Source organism: Canis lupus, chromosome 11 (genome assembly GCF_048164855.1).
Source record: "Canis lupus baileyi chromosome 11, mCanLup2.hap1, whole genome shotgun sequence".
NCBI lineage: Eukaryota > Metazoa > Chordata > Mammalia > Carnivora > Canidae > Canis > Canis lupus.
In genome coordinates, this window is record NC_132848.1 from 39,039,244 (window position 1) to 39,053,364 (window position 14,121).

Here is a 14,121-nt window from a genome sequence, read left to right on the forward strand (position 1 = left end):
AAGATAAGCCCGGTGTTTCATGCTATAGGCACAACCATGTGCTGCACCTCCCAGTTGACCCAATAAAAGCTAAACTTTTATTATTAAACAAAAGGAAATACAGGAAAGCTGAAAGTGCATAAACAAGGAGAAATGCTAGAGAGAAGGTCAGAGAAACAGAGCTCTTTAGTAATTAGTGCTAAATTACCTGAAGCGAAATCACATGTAGTATTGTCATGCTGATAGCCAGCACTACACTAATTTAACACTAGATTATTCTCTGATCATGATTTTTCCCCTTCCTGAGTTCTTGTAGCTTCTGTGTGCTGTTTTACTAATCTACACAAACCTTCCTCATCTCAGGGGGGAGCTGCTTTCCCGGGGTGTGCAGGTCAAAATATTTTGGAGACGAAAATTGTGTGTATTTCCATTTCAGGCCATTGTGCTCTCCAACATCCTGTTCTAGAGTGGCTTTTACTTCATGTGTGCACAAATAAAGCAATTTATAGGAGATCATTGAAACTGCACAGTTGGCTCCAGGGCAAAAAAATGAAGTGCAGTCTTATCCTATTTTATATCTAATGTCTCATTATTTACTTCCTGCTTTTCTGACTTTGTACTTCCCGATTCCTGGAGCACTCTGAGCTCCAGCTCAAGGGACAATTGGTGCATATCTATTAACTCTCACAGTGTATTGAACCAATGGGTCATCCCATGCTTGTTGTCTTCAATCTGCCTGTTGTAATATGTGCTTGGACTGCTGAAATGTTCTTTTCTGCTCACTTGGATAGGAGGAATGTGCACTTCCAGAACACCAACATTGCCCTTGGCAAGCAACCTCTTAGAGACCAACAAATGGTCCCTTTGTTTTAGGTTTGAGAATGCTCAGCAGATTGAATACAGTATCTACTGGTGTTTACTAATTTAAATAAGTTTAAAAGTGAAACTATGCCTGAAAAAGGAGGAATAGGGATGCCTGGGTGGCTCAGCAGTTGAGCACCTGCCCCTGGCTCAGGGCGTGATCCGCAGTCTCAGGACTGAGTCCCACATCGGGCTCCCTGCCTGGAGCCTGCTTCTCCCTCTGCCTACATCTCTGCCTTTCTCTCTGTGTGTCCTTCATGAATAAATAAACAAAATCTTTTTTTAAAAAAAGAAGAATAAATAGTGACTAAATGAAGACAAATAGTTATTCATAGGTAAAATAGGTCACTGGTTTGTGTCCCAGTTTGCAGACTGTTTTGGGGAAATGTCCAGCTCATCATACATGTCTGATTAGAGCTAAGGGAATCATACATTTTGTGTACATAGGTCCATCATCTTCATCCTCTTTGGGTGAGTCAAGAAGACAGAAAAACAGAAGAATAAGAGCAAGGAACTTTGTCCTATAGGTATTTATGATATGCCCACATTAACTGTCCAAATCTTAATGATAATGTCCCACTTGGGTCTTTGTCTCCATTCTTCTCCCTTTGCTTAGTCTTTTGAAGCTTTCATTGCTTATTTCCTCTTGAAGGCCCTCTTCCCTCCACTTTTCTCAGGGTGCTATCTTTCCCTAGGCAGTTAGAGAGTATCAAAGCTCTTGTGTGTTGAAAATTTTCCTTGCCTTTGGTGTGGATGAAATGTTCTAATCATTGTGTCTTCTATCTGATCCAGCTACTCCATATAGATGAGAAATTTCTAAGATTTGAAGTTAGAGAAAGAAGCAAGGAATGTATTTTTCACTTGGAATTGAAATGCGTGTGTGTGTGTGACATCTTCATGCATCACACTAAGTTTGTGGTTGCGTTTACACTCACAGACACATATGGGCAATTAACTATATGAAGAAAAATAAAAACTGGTGATATATTAGGGGTTAGATGACAGACAGGTAAAGGTGTGAAATTTCTTACTATATTAGATAGTCAAGGAAGATCTCACTGGTGATGTTGAATTTGATCTGAGATACAAATGACTGAAGGAGCAAACCATGTAAAGAAACATCTGAGAGAAGTGTCCACACAGAGGAAACCACTTATACCATGAGCCCCAATGCCATAAAGAGAGTGATGCATTCAAGCAATGATGAGAAGCAATGATGCTCCAGTGAGATGGAGCACAGTTAGTAACAGGATTGTCAGAGAGTAGGCTGAAGGAGCACGTAGAGACCAGATCATGGAAGATTTTGAGACTGTAATGGGGATTCTGATTTGTTTCAAGTCCAAGAACAGAGCCACCACTGAAACATATAAGCAGATTTGGAACATGCTCTGATTCGCAATTTAAAAATATCACTTCTGCAGCTATGTGAAGCAAGAAGAGAAGAAAGATTAGTTAGGAGGCTTGTCACAAAAGCCCATGTTGGCTTAGACTAGGATCACAGCTGTGAAGGAGAAAAGTTGTCACATAACAGACATTTTATGGGGAGAGCTTCCTGATGGAATGAATGGACAGAATGAGGAAAAGAGGAACAGCCTGCCTTCTGGATTTTTGAACAACTGGGCAAATGGTAGCATTTACTGAGACAGATAAGGCTGTGGGGGAGAGGCAATTCTAAGGTGTGAAGTTATGTGACTATTTTTGGTATGTCAGAGTAATGGTACCTGTTAGCCATTCAGACTGAGATCTCAAATAAGCCAGTTGGATGTGTGAGTTGGAAATTTGGATTATGGATAGAAATCCAGGCAAATCTGGGCATCATCAACAAATAAGTAATATGTATTTTAAATGCTGTGGTTGAAATTACATAAAAAAAATGAACAGATAAGAGAGAGGGCTGAAGAATAAACATCAACATTTAGAGATTGGATAGAGAATGAACCAGGTAAGAGACAAAGAAGGGACAGTCAGTCATGTCACTAGAAACCAGAAGTGTGGCTGTCATAGAAGTCTAAGGAGAAAAGCCATCAGTTATGCTGAGAACTATAACATGGCAGTTACTGGCCGCCCTAGCAAAACAGACTAATAGGTGGTGGGATCAAAAACCTAAATGCAGTGAGTCAGTCAAGAATGGAATGTGATAAGATGCAGTCAGGAATTATAGATCATTCTTTTAAGATATTTGGCTGTATCAGGGAGGGGAAAAACCTTTTTTCTCCAACCTCTTAGGTTTGGTGATTGGGTCCTTGCAAACTGAACTGACATAGATTAACAGGATAAAAAGGTTTATCTCATATGCATATGGGGGATATGAAATATCCAAAATAAAATGAAAACCGTAGGCTTGGATACCATTTTAACAAAGTACAATACATTTACAGAGAAGTGATTAGACAAAGGAAAAGGATTGAACTTCTAAAAGTGGGAAATTGTGGGAAAGTGAATGTATGGAAACTAATGTAGGATAAAGATTATTCTAGTAAAGTTTACTTACCTGTACAGGCCCATCTCAGTGCTGACTTTCTGTCCTCTTCATGGCTATGAAACTCCCCTGGGATGGGAAGCCAGCATGGCTCAGTGGCTGAGCATCTGCTTTCCACCCAGGGTATGATTCCAGGTTCCTGGAATGGAGTCCCATATCGGGCTTCCTGTGGGGAGCTTGCTTCTCCCTCTGCTTATGTCTCTGCCTCTTTCTGTGTGTCTCTCATGAATAAATAAATAAAATCTAAAAAAAAAAAAAAAAAGAAAGAAAAAATTCCCCGGGAGAGGGCATTTATGGTAGGCTTCATTGCTTAGAATTTTCTGCTCTTAGATAAGGGAAGTTCCAAGAAGGCTTACTTCTTATATGTTGGTTCCTAATTGCCTTTGCTCAAAATAATCCATATGTTAAAGTGACATATTTTGGGATGGCATATTGTGATCCCTTTCCAGCTGTGGTGAGAGACTGAGAAATGCGGCAGTGACTGTGAAGAGTCCTGGGGTGAAGGAAGGGCTTGCATATTTATTTGGAGATGAGTGGCACCACACCGCAATGGTGCACACTGTGCTTTACCACAACCAACAAAGAGAAAGTGAGCATGTAAAACAGGAGACTAACAGGATGTAATGTAGGAGCAAAACCCATGACAGTGTAAAAAGGTATGCTTTCCACTATGCAGTGAGGAATTATAGGCATGGAGATACTGAATCCCTCTTTGCAAAGGAGGAAGCAGATATAGAAGGCTTGGTGGATTCCATGGAAGGAAGATGACGTTCCCCTGTGGTTGCTTCAATTTTCTTGGTAGAAGGCAAGGTTATCACCTGAAAAGGAAAACATGTGGTGTTTACGATGAGAGGAAAAGTCATGAAATAGTTTGATTGGACCTCTGGGAGAGCAGCTGTACTATGAAATTGTACTGCAAAGTTGTCAAATAGTGACACAGTCCGGTAGGGATTGCCCCTTCCTTTAAAGAACAAGCTTCATCATTTTAAACAACACTTCCTCTCTTTTCCCAGCCCTTCCTTCACTACCACTCTGTGCCATTGCTCCAACCATACCATAACTTTCACACGGAGGCATAGAAAAAAAGAAGAGAGATTAAGTGAAAAATGTCAGGATCATTTGTACAATCTAAAATGCATGACACGATTATGTTTAAAAAGTTAGCAGAATAAAATCTTAATTAATGCCACTCTCCTCCAGTCCATGCCTTGCCCTTAAATTCTGATAAATTTGATATTCCATACACACTACGCATTTTCTAAATACATTCAGACAATTTGGTCAGCCCATTTTCTCCCCTTGGTCAACACCACCTTTAAATAACCCAGGACAATCACAGTAGGTCTATAAAACATATCTCTCATAGATCTATGTCAAAAAGAAATTTATTTCGTATTGACTTTATTCATCCACTACACCGTTCATTGACTGCTATATGCAATTCTGCTGCTTACCACTGGGGTCATAAAATTAGATAGTGTCTGCTTTCCAAAGTCCTCAATGACAAGAATATAGGCAATGACAGCACAGTGAGAGATTAGCTGTAATAATAACAGACCAACAGCTGTAGGGGATAGAGCCAGGGCACACAACCCAGCCTGCAGAGAAAGGGATGGCTCATCAGAGAAGGTGGGAGAATGTGACACTTGACTTAGGTTTGAATGATGAGTGCAGAGAGTCAGCCAGGTGGAGAAGTGGAAGATGGCTATTCCAGGCACGCAACTGAATGACTCCTGGAAAACTCAGGAACATATGGGAGCATAGCAGGATGTGGGAATGCAACAAGCTCCATATGCCTTGAGTATATGGCGGTGGAGTGACAAGCAATGAGGCACGAGACTAGGTATGAAACATAATGCAGACGTCCTTCTGGAGCTCACCAAGGAGTCTGGAGTTGATTATCAACACCATTGGAAGCTGTTCAAGAGTGCTAAGCAAGAAATGTTTTAAAAGCATTAAGGATGTTAAGAGGAACGGATCTGTCAAATTTGCAGTTTTAGTGTGTGGTTACAGTAATCAAGAAAGGCTGTCCATCAGAGTAAAATTTTTATCTATTTACTTAGATTTTGAAAATGAGTACAGAATCTATCTATTGCAATTAGGGTTATATTCCATTTGAAGCTTTCTGAGGTCATTTCAGAAGAAAAGGAATGCACAAGGGAACCGCTGTGTTGAAATCATAGCCCAGATTTATCAGTTTAGGATGGCACTTAATGTGTCATACATGGATGAGCTAAGTAAGATGAAGCTAACATCGTTAGAAAATATTTGCATATTTTAAAACGCAGTTACAATAAAAATGTCTGAGGAAAATTGCTGGGTTTTTCCATTTTAAGTTTTCTAAGTGTGATCTAAAGCATCCCATGTAGTTTGGAGTTCCATTTCCCACACAATCACTGCATTAAAATGACTCTGCTTCATACTATAATTACCCGGTAATGCTTAATAAGTGTGATGTGCAATAAACCACTTTGTCCTTGGTGTAGCTGTTGCTACCATTAAATATAGCTTTTTCTATTTCACCTGAATTGTTTTGTATTACTGCCCACAACCACTCCTTATTCAGACACACAGATACACAGACACACAGACACTGCTGCCATTTTTCAATTTAGGCTAACCTTTGACCTACCATCTGAAGGAAATACCATTAGTAGCATTAGCAAGAGGTTGTAAAACCTTTGCCAATTTTCTGCTTAATAAAATTTACTCGTCTCTCCCTCTCTCTAAATGGACCCTCTGGTTTCATAGATAGCATTTTCTCTTGCAATAAGTTTATGGCACAGATGAACTTCCTTTTGTGGAAATCAGCTGTTATACCACTGTAGCAGTTTGCTGAGAAAAAAATAGAAGTTACTTTCAAGAGAATTTGGATAATAATTTTGTTTTTTTTGAAGACTTTATTTATTGAGAGAGAGAGAAGTGAGACAGAGATAGAGCACAAGTGGAGTGAAGGGCAGAGGGAGAAGCAGAGTCCTTGCTGAGCAGGGAGCCTGATGCAAGACTTGATCCCAGGACCCTGGGATCACAACCTGATCTGGAGGCAGGTTGATTTCTGCTCAGGTTGACTGAGCCACCCAGGTGCCCCTGAATGATAATTCTAAAAAACAGCAAGAAGTAGCTCTCATACAATTTCTAGGAGGAGGATTTCTGTAACCCAATTTCTAGGAAAAATAGCTTCTATTGACCTGGTTATCCAATTACTCTGGATCTATCCTAGTCTTTGCATGTTAGTCAGGTTTCTGCAGCTTTGATATATAAATATGTCATCCTGTGACTAGTCAGAGCCCAGACCTGGTATAATAACAATAGAAAGACGAGAAAGGGGATGGTATTGAGTTCAGGAATCAAGGTTGAACCTGTTATGTGGGAACTTACAATGCTTACCTTTTGGGTTAATCAGTTCAGCTCTGTAAGCCTTACTTCAGTTACCTATAAAAAGGAGTGATACTATTCTGACTGCCTGAACTGCTTTTACTCACATTTCCAATGCCAAATATGTGGTTTTTTGTTTTTGTTTTTACCCCATACCAATCAATTTTCCAACTCTCCAGATTACCAACTGGATGCCCTACAAATCAATTCAATTCAATGTCTACATTAACTACTCGGAGTTAAGGGAGACCCCACAGGTTAAGGGCTTATTCGCCAAAAATTGCCCCATTTCAGGAGTCCGTTGTCACCTATACTTCTGACCAATCAGCTATAAATTGAGGGTTTCCATGACCTTCTCTTCAGTTTTGATAATTGGCTAGAATGGATTTCAGGACTCAGGAAAATAGTTTGCTTACTATTACAAGTTTATTATAAAGGATGTAACTCGGGAACAGACAAAAGAAAGCGATGCATAGGGCAAGGTGTGAGGGGAGGGGCATGGAGCTTCCTTGCCCTCTCTGGGTGTGCTATCCTCCCAGCTCCTCAATGTGTTCACCAACCTAGAAGCTTTCCAAATTTTGTTTAAGTTTTATACAGCTCAATCCACAGCTCTCCTTCACCTAGGATGTTGTTAAGTGTGGCTAGAAATTCCAATCTTCTAATCACCTGGTCTTTCTGATGACTGATCCCATGCTGAATCTACCTAGAGGCCCTTCCCTAAGTCACTTCATTAGCATTAACTCAGATGTGATGAGAAAAGTAGGCTTAATAACAAAAGACACTCCTATTACCCAGGAAACACGAAGCATTTTTAGGAGCTCTGTGTCAGGAACAGGGGACAAAGACCAAATATATTTTCATATTATGCCACACTTCCACACAGGAGTATAGAGAGTATTAAATTGGCACTCTATTGAAGAGTGTTTTATAGCTTCTAAAATGACAGATGGTGCAAATATTTAGAATATTTTCAATAATGAACATGTATATATGCTACACTAGTGCAGCAGCTCTGCTACCTTATCAAGTTTACTGACTCTAATGAGCAGAAAGCTTTGGTTTTAATGGTTTTAATTGTTCTGACCTGACATTTATTTCTTTGACTGTCCCCTCATCATTTGGGAGAAAAAGTTCCCAAATATTATCCCTGATACTTGAACTTACTGATGTGCAAGGTAAATTATAATAGACAAATTAATACATTATTGCCAGATAAATAGTTATCAACGAACTCCATCAATCAACAGCCTGCCAAAGACCAACCACTTTCATGACCTTGATATTGATACTAGTATGAAAATTTGTAAAAGGAAATCTCATTCGGAATGGAGTGGGGAGGCCAGCAGGGGGAGCTCTCATGCACTGTCGTTCCTCATCAATTTTCAGACTGTATAGAGACTCACCTTGCAGAGAGATGAATACTACTTTATTGTACCTACTACTTTACTGTACTTCTAGAAGAAGGAAGACAGGCTTTCCTCCTCTCCGGCAACAGCCCAGTCAATGATACACTGTCACAACTCAACCAATGAGAAGCCATTTCCAACTTCCAGTTCACTCAGTGGACCATTTATAACAGACTTCCCAATGTCCCCCTTTCTTTATATAAGAGCAATCCTCTCCTTTATTCTTTGGACTTGGCTATGGTTTTGCCCTAGTTTGCTTGTCCTAGATTTCAATTCTCTGTTACTCAATAAACTCATTTTTTGCTGTTTTATTTGTAAGGTTAACTCTAGAGATTGATGATCCAATCATGGCAGGTGTTAATATGTTTGGTTATAAAGAATTAAAGATGTGAATAGTTCTGCACTTGAATCGCCATACCTCACATTTCAGGTTGATGGGGAAATACAGACAAACATTCAGACATCTTTTCAAGTCGTCAGCTATTTGAAACATTTGGAGTATTTTTATTGATATGATTTTTGTTTGTGGTGTAGTTTCTTTGGGTTCTCACATAAGATACATAGCATTACAGAAAACCAGTATAAAGTCATTTCCTTTCTGCCGTATTACAAAATTTCTAACACCTTTTTCTTTTTTCTCTTGGATGTTTTGTGTGTTTGTTAGTTTAAAAATCAACATTCTCCTCTAAGGAATATAAAGTTTTGTAGTACTTCCTGTAACAGCTGTTCTGAACAGAGACACATCTTTTTTAGCTATATATTTAAGAATCTTTTTTTTTTTAAATTTGGGAATTACTTTTTATTTCTCCATTTTCTATTAGACCAATCAAGACCTTGATCTAAATATCATGAAGTGAGCACTGTTCATATTTGTCCATAATTTCCCATTGATTGCATTTCTGTGTAAGCTTGTAGTCACTAAATGTTACCAATGACCTCAGGTAACCACAGCAGCAAAGAATCCACATTCTGTCTTTCCTGATATTCCACGATGCCTTGATAATCATCACTAACTCATTTTCTCCCCTACTAGTCATGTTCCTCTTCCTCTTCTCTTGGCTCTTTACTAGGGAAAGTTGCATTTTCTTGATACATTTAAGTTTCTCATTTTAATTTTCCAGATATAAGTAGTAGTACACTCTGGAAGGTGACTGAGTGGACCACAGACCAGACTCCCTCCTAAGTCCTACAGGGATCTCTAGAAGAAATAGACACAGACTAGGAGTCAGAAACACAGAAAATACAAATTCTGATCTTGTTACTTTTACCAACCAACCAGCTGTGAGACTATGAGTGAGTCATTTATCCTGTGTGAGCTTGAGCCAACGAATGTTTAAAATGAAAGGTGGATCTTATGGGCTCTTCACACTATTCCCTCATAGGGGCTAAATGCCGAGGAAAATTATATGTTCCAGACAAGTGTTCAGTAAAGGCCTGCTGAGATTACTGGCCACTGTCTTTACTTGTCACACGAGGAATGCCTGAGTCAGAAAAGTCCACACAGTTAAGGGTCTGAGTATTAACCTTCTCATATAACTTGGCCTCAAGCTGTGCTGATTTCCATAGACTGACAATTGTTTAGATCAAGAATAACTGTTCTGTAATTCACAGCCTTGTCAACCTGGAAGAAATTCTATAAAAATATTTCAGCCAATTCTGCTTAAGTAGTTGTAGTAACTTGTAAACAGTTCCAACGAAGAACTGGATTCTCAGTGTTAAATCAGAGAAGGGCAGTATTTTGAAATAATAGAATCTTTAAATAAAGAAGCTACATTACATAGAAAATGGAACAATTTATTCATGGTAAAAGCAAATTTTGAGTTGGAAAATTCATTTATTCAAGGAATTTTCTGTTATTGCCAAATGTTGGATATACACCTGAAAGTTTTGTAGTAAAAAATATTTTTCTAATTTGGGATTGAGAATTCTTCCCTGAACCTCACATCCCTCCTTTCCACTTCTCGTCTCCAAAGACATATAGATTGAATGTAGGTTCTTTAGCTACAAAAATATTTAAAAGCCACAAACCTACTGAGACTCATTTTTTATTTTTATTTTTATTTTTATTTTTTTTTCCATTTTTTTTTATTGGTGTTCAATTTACTAACATACAGAATAACACCCAGTGCCCGTCACCCATTCACTCCCACCCCCCGCCCTCCTCCCCTTCTACCACCCCTAGTTCGTTTCCCAGAGTTAGCAGTCTTTACGTTCTGTCTCCCTTTCTGATATTTCCCACACATTTCTTCTCCCTTCCCTTATTTTCCCTTTCACTATTATTTATATTCCCCAAATGAATGAGAACATAGAATGTTTGTCCTTCTCCGACTGACTTACTTCACTCAGCATAATACCCTCCAGTTCCATCCACGTTGAAGCAAATGGTGGGTATTTGTCATTTCTAATAGCTGAGTAATATTCCATTGTATACATAAACCACATCTTCTTTATCCATTCATCTTTCATTAGACACCGAGGCTCCTTCCACAGTTTGGCTATCGTGGCCATTGCTGCTAGAAACATCGGGGTGCAGGTGTCCCGGCGTTTCATTGCATTTGTATCTTTGGGGTAAATCCCCAACAGTGCAATTGCTGGGTCGTAGGGCAGGTCTATTTTTAACTGTTTGAGGAACCTCCACACAGTTTTCCAGAGTGGCTGCACCAGTTCACATTCCCACCAACAGTGTAAGAGGGTTCCCTTTTCTCCGCATCCTCTCCAACATTTGTTGTTTCCTGCCTTGTTAATTTTCCCCATTCTCACTGGTGTGAGGTGGTATCTCATTGTAGTTTTGATTTGTATTTCCCTGATGGCAAGTGATGCAGAGCATTTTCTCATATGCATGTTGGCCATGTCTATGTCTTCCTCTGTGAGATTTCTGTTCATGTCTTTTGCCCATTTCATGATTGGATTGTTTGTTTCTTTGGTGTTGAGTTTAATAAGTTCTTTATAGATCTTGGAAACTAGCCCTTTATCTGATATGTCATTTGCAAATATCTTCTCCCATTCTGTAGGTTGTCTTTGAGTTTTGTTGACTGTATCCTTTGCTGTGCAAAAGCTTCTTATCTTGATGAAGTCCCAATAGTTCATTTTTGCTTTTGTTTCTTTTGCCTTCGTGGATGTATCTTGCAAGAAGTTACTATGGCCGAGTTCAAAAAGGGTGTTGCCTGTGTTCTTCTCTAGGATTTTGATGGGAGACTCATTTTTTAAAGCTATTTCTGAAAAAAGCCATGTAGCAGAAAGTCTAAGAGGCCATATATCTTACATGTTGGTACATCTAGATAAGAAAATGGGGTTACTATGGATCCCGGCTGGAAATATTAAATCTGAGAACATAAGTACAAGTCTCTTTCATCAAAAGCAGAGGCGTTTTTCACTTAAAAATAACCAAATAATCAAAGACAATATTCAAATAGACAGAATCCATCCAGCCTCAATCTACACCAGCGGTTTTCAAGGAGCAGCAAATCTGCCCTTCAGGGGATATTTGGCACTAACTGGAGACATTTTCTTTGTTACAAGCAGGAGTGGAAGGTGCTACTAGAATCTAGTGGGTAGAGGTTAAACATTCTATAATTCATGGGGAATGATCTGTCAATAAGTCAATAGTGAAAATGCCAATAGTGATGTTGTTGAGAAACACTGTTCACATTGATCCTGATAGATGATAGACATCCAGATGCCTGGAAGGTGACTGAAAATTTGAGAGAATACCAGTGTTAAGATGTTAAAATCTGATGTGTCATGATGTGAACATCTGTACTAAGCTCAGAGATAATTTTTTTTCTCTTTACTCTTCTTTTTACCTTTTCCTGATTTATCATTCACCCATAATTCTTCTTGTGTTCCATACTGTCAAGGTTCAATAGCAAAAGCTAATCAGAGTGCCTCTTTTCCTTCCAGTCCTGAAACAATTCAGATGAAATCAATTATATGCCAAAGTTCCATTCTGAATATTTGGGCCAACTATTCTGTGTCTCTAAATTCTATTATTCTTATAATAGCTCTCAAAGTACAGACACTGCTAGTCACCCATCCTCTACAGGAATCTTACCACATTTATCTGGCATATCTATCTTCCTTGGTTACACACAATTTTTTTTTTTAAGCAAAAAACACATTAAGAAGCCAATTAACTCCAGATTAGTCAGAAGACAACTAACATAGGATTACAGGTTTACAATTCTGATATTGATATATATGTGTAATGGATTTGAACAATTAAGTAAATAAATACTAGCAAGTGAGAATCAGGTTTCTCATTGTTGGAGATTACAGTTAAGCAAGGGAGAAAAACTGAAATGAGTCAGTTGTTATAGGATTAGATTCAGATACATCAATATGAATTCATGTTTAATTTAATATTAAATTAATTAAATTAAATCTGTATTTTATATACAGATAGGGTTTTTTAAAAAACTATAGATATGTGTGCTTCCATGAGTTAGTGTCATACATATATTTTCTAGATCTGTCCATTGAGAGAGCCCAGAAGCAATGACACTGCAATAGAAATGAGCACACCCAGTGCCTAGAACTTGGCTTCAAATGTCATTCTTCAATAAAAGGAACCAGGACTCCTTGGAGAAACAGCTGATTCTAGGGCTGAGAAGGGAATATACAAGATAAACTTGGGTATCTTTGTAGTTCCAGGAAGTAAGAAAGTGTTCAAAAACAAAATAATGGGAGCATGTAAAAGTGACACAAGAGCCAAACTGAAGAAGTTTACAATGATCAAAACTAGAACACTTTAAACATCAAAATAAAGAAGTGCTGGATTATAATACAAAGTATAAAAGAAAAATCCATGTGTGCTACTCTTAATAAATTGCTTCCAAACAGTAGAGGGATATGGGTGTGTGTGTGGAGGGAGGGTGACTTTACAGTAGAGATACCTAGAAAACACTACCTCAGCCATATAATCACGATTTGATTCATCAGTGAACAGTCATGTCAATAGCATGTACATTTAACATGATGGTGTGAGAACAGAGCTTCATCTCTGTGATCATTCTCCCATTTCTTTCAGGGTTATTCCGTGAAGGCAGTTTTTGAAACTGAAAAACATTAAAACTGACTCTACAAGCTAATAAGTAGGAGAGTGAGTCAGTAAACTCTATAGCACAATGTAGTAGTAAAGAAAAAACAATAAAAAAGAAGAAAGGACAAAAAGAATGAGTTAGATATCCATGAACTGATACAGAATGATTTCTGGATTATATTTTTTTAAAAGATTTTATTTATTTACTCATGAGAGACACACACAGAGAGAGGCAGAGACACAGGCAGAGGGAGAAGCAGGCTCCATGTAGGGAGCCCAATGTGGGACTGGATCCTGGTACTCCAGGACTACCCCCTGAGCCAAAGGCAGATGGGCTTAACCACTGAACCACCCAGGTGTCCCTGGATTATAATTTTTAAAGGAAAAAAAAAAACAAACCATACCATAGATACCAAGATGCCAAGGGTATCTATGGTATATTACCTTTCATGCAATAGTTTTTTTTTAATAATAAATTTATTTTTTTTGGTGTTCAATTTACCAATATACAGAATAATATCCAGTGCTCATCCCATCAAGTGCCCCCCTCAGTGCCCATCACCCATTCACCCCCACCCCCCGCCCTCCTCCCTCATGCAATAGTTAAGGCAATATAAGGACATATACATTTATCTGTTCATTTATGCAAAAGAAACTGTAGGAAGAAAAAACCTGAAATGAATGCAATTAGCTACTAATGAACGGTACTGGGTTCTTGGGTATACATATGGTGGAAAAAATGAATCCTGACTGGACATCCACATGCAAAAACATGACTCTAAACACAGGCCTTCCACCTGTCACAGAAATTAATTCAAAATAGATTATCAATTTAAACTATAATAAAACTACTAGAGGATAACATAAGAGGAAATACAGGTGACCTTGGACTTGATATTGACTTTTAATATATAAGACCAAAAGCATAATCCATGAAAGAAATGAAAGGATAAATTGGACTTTATCAAAATGAAAAAACTTCT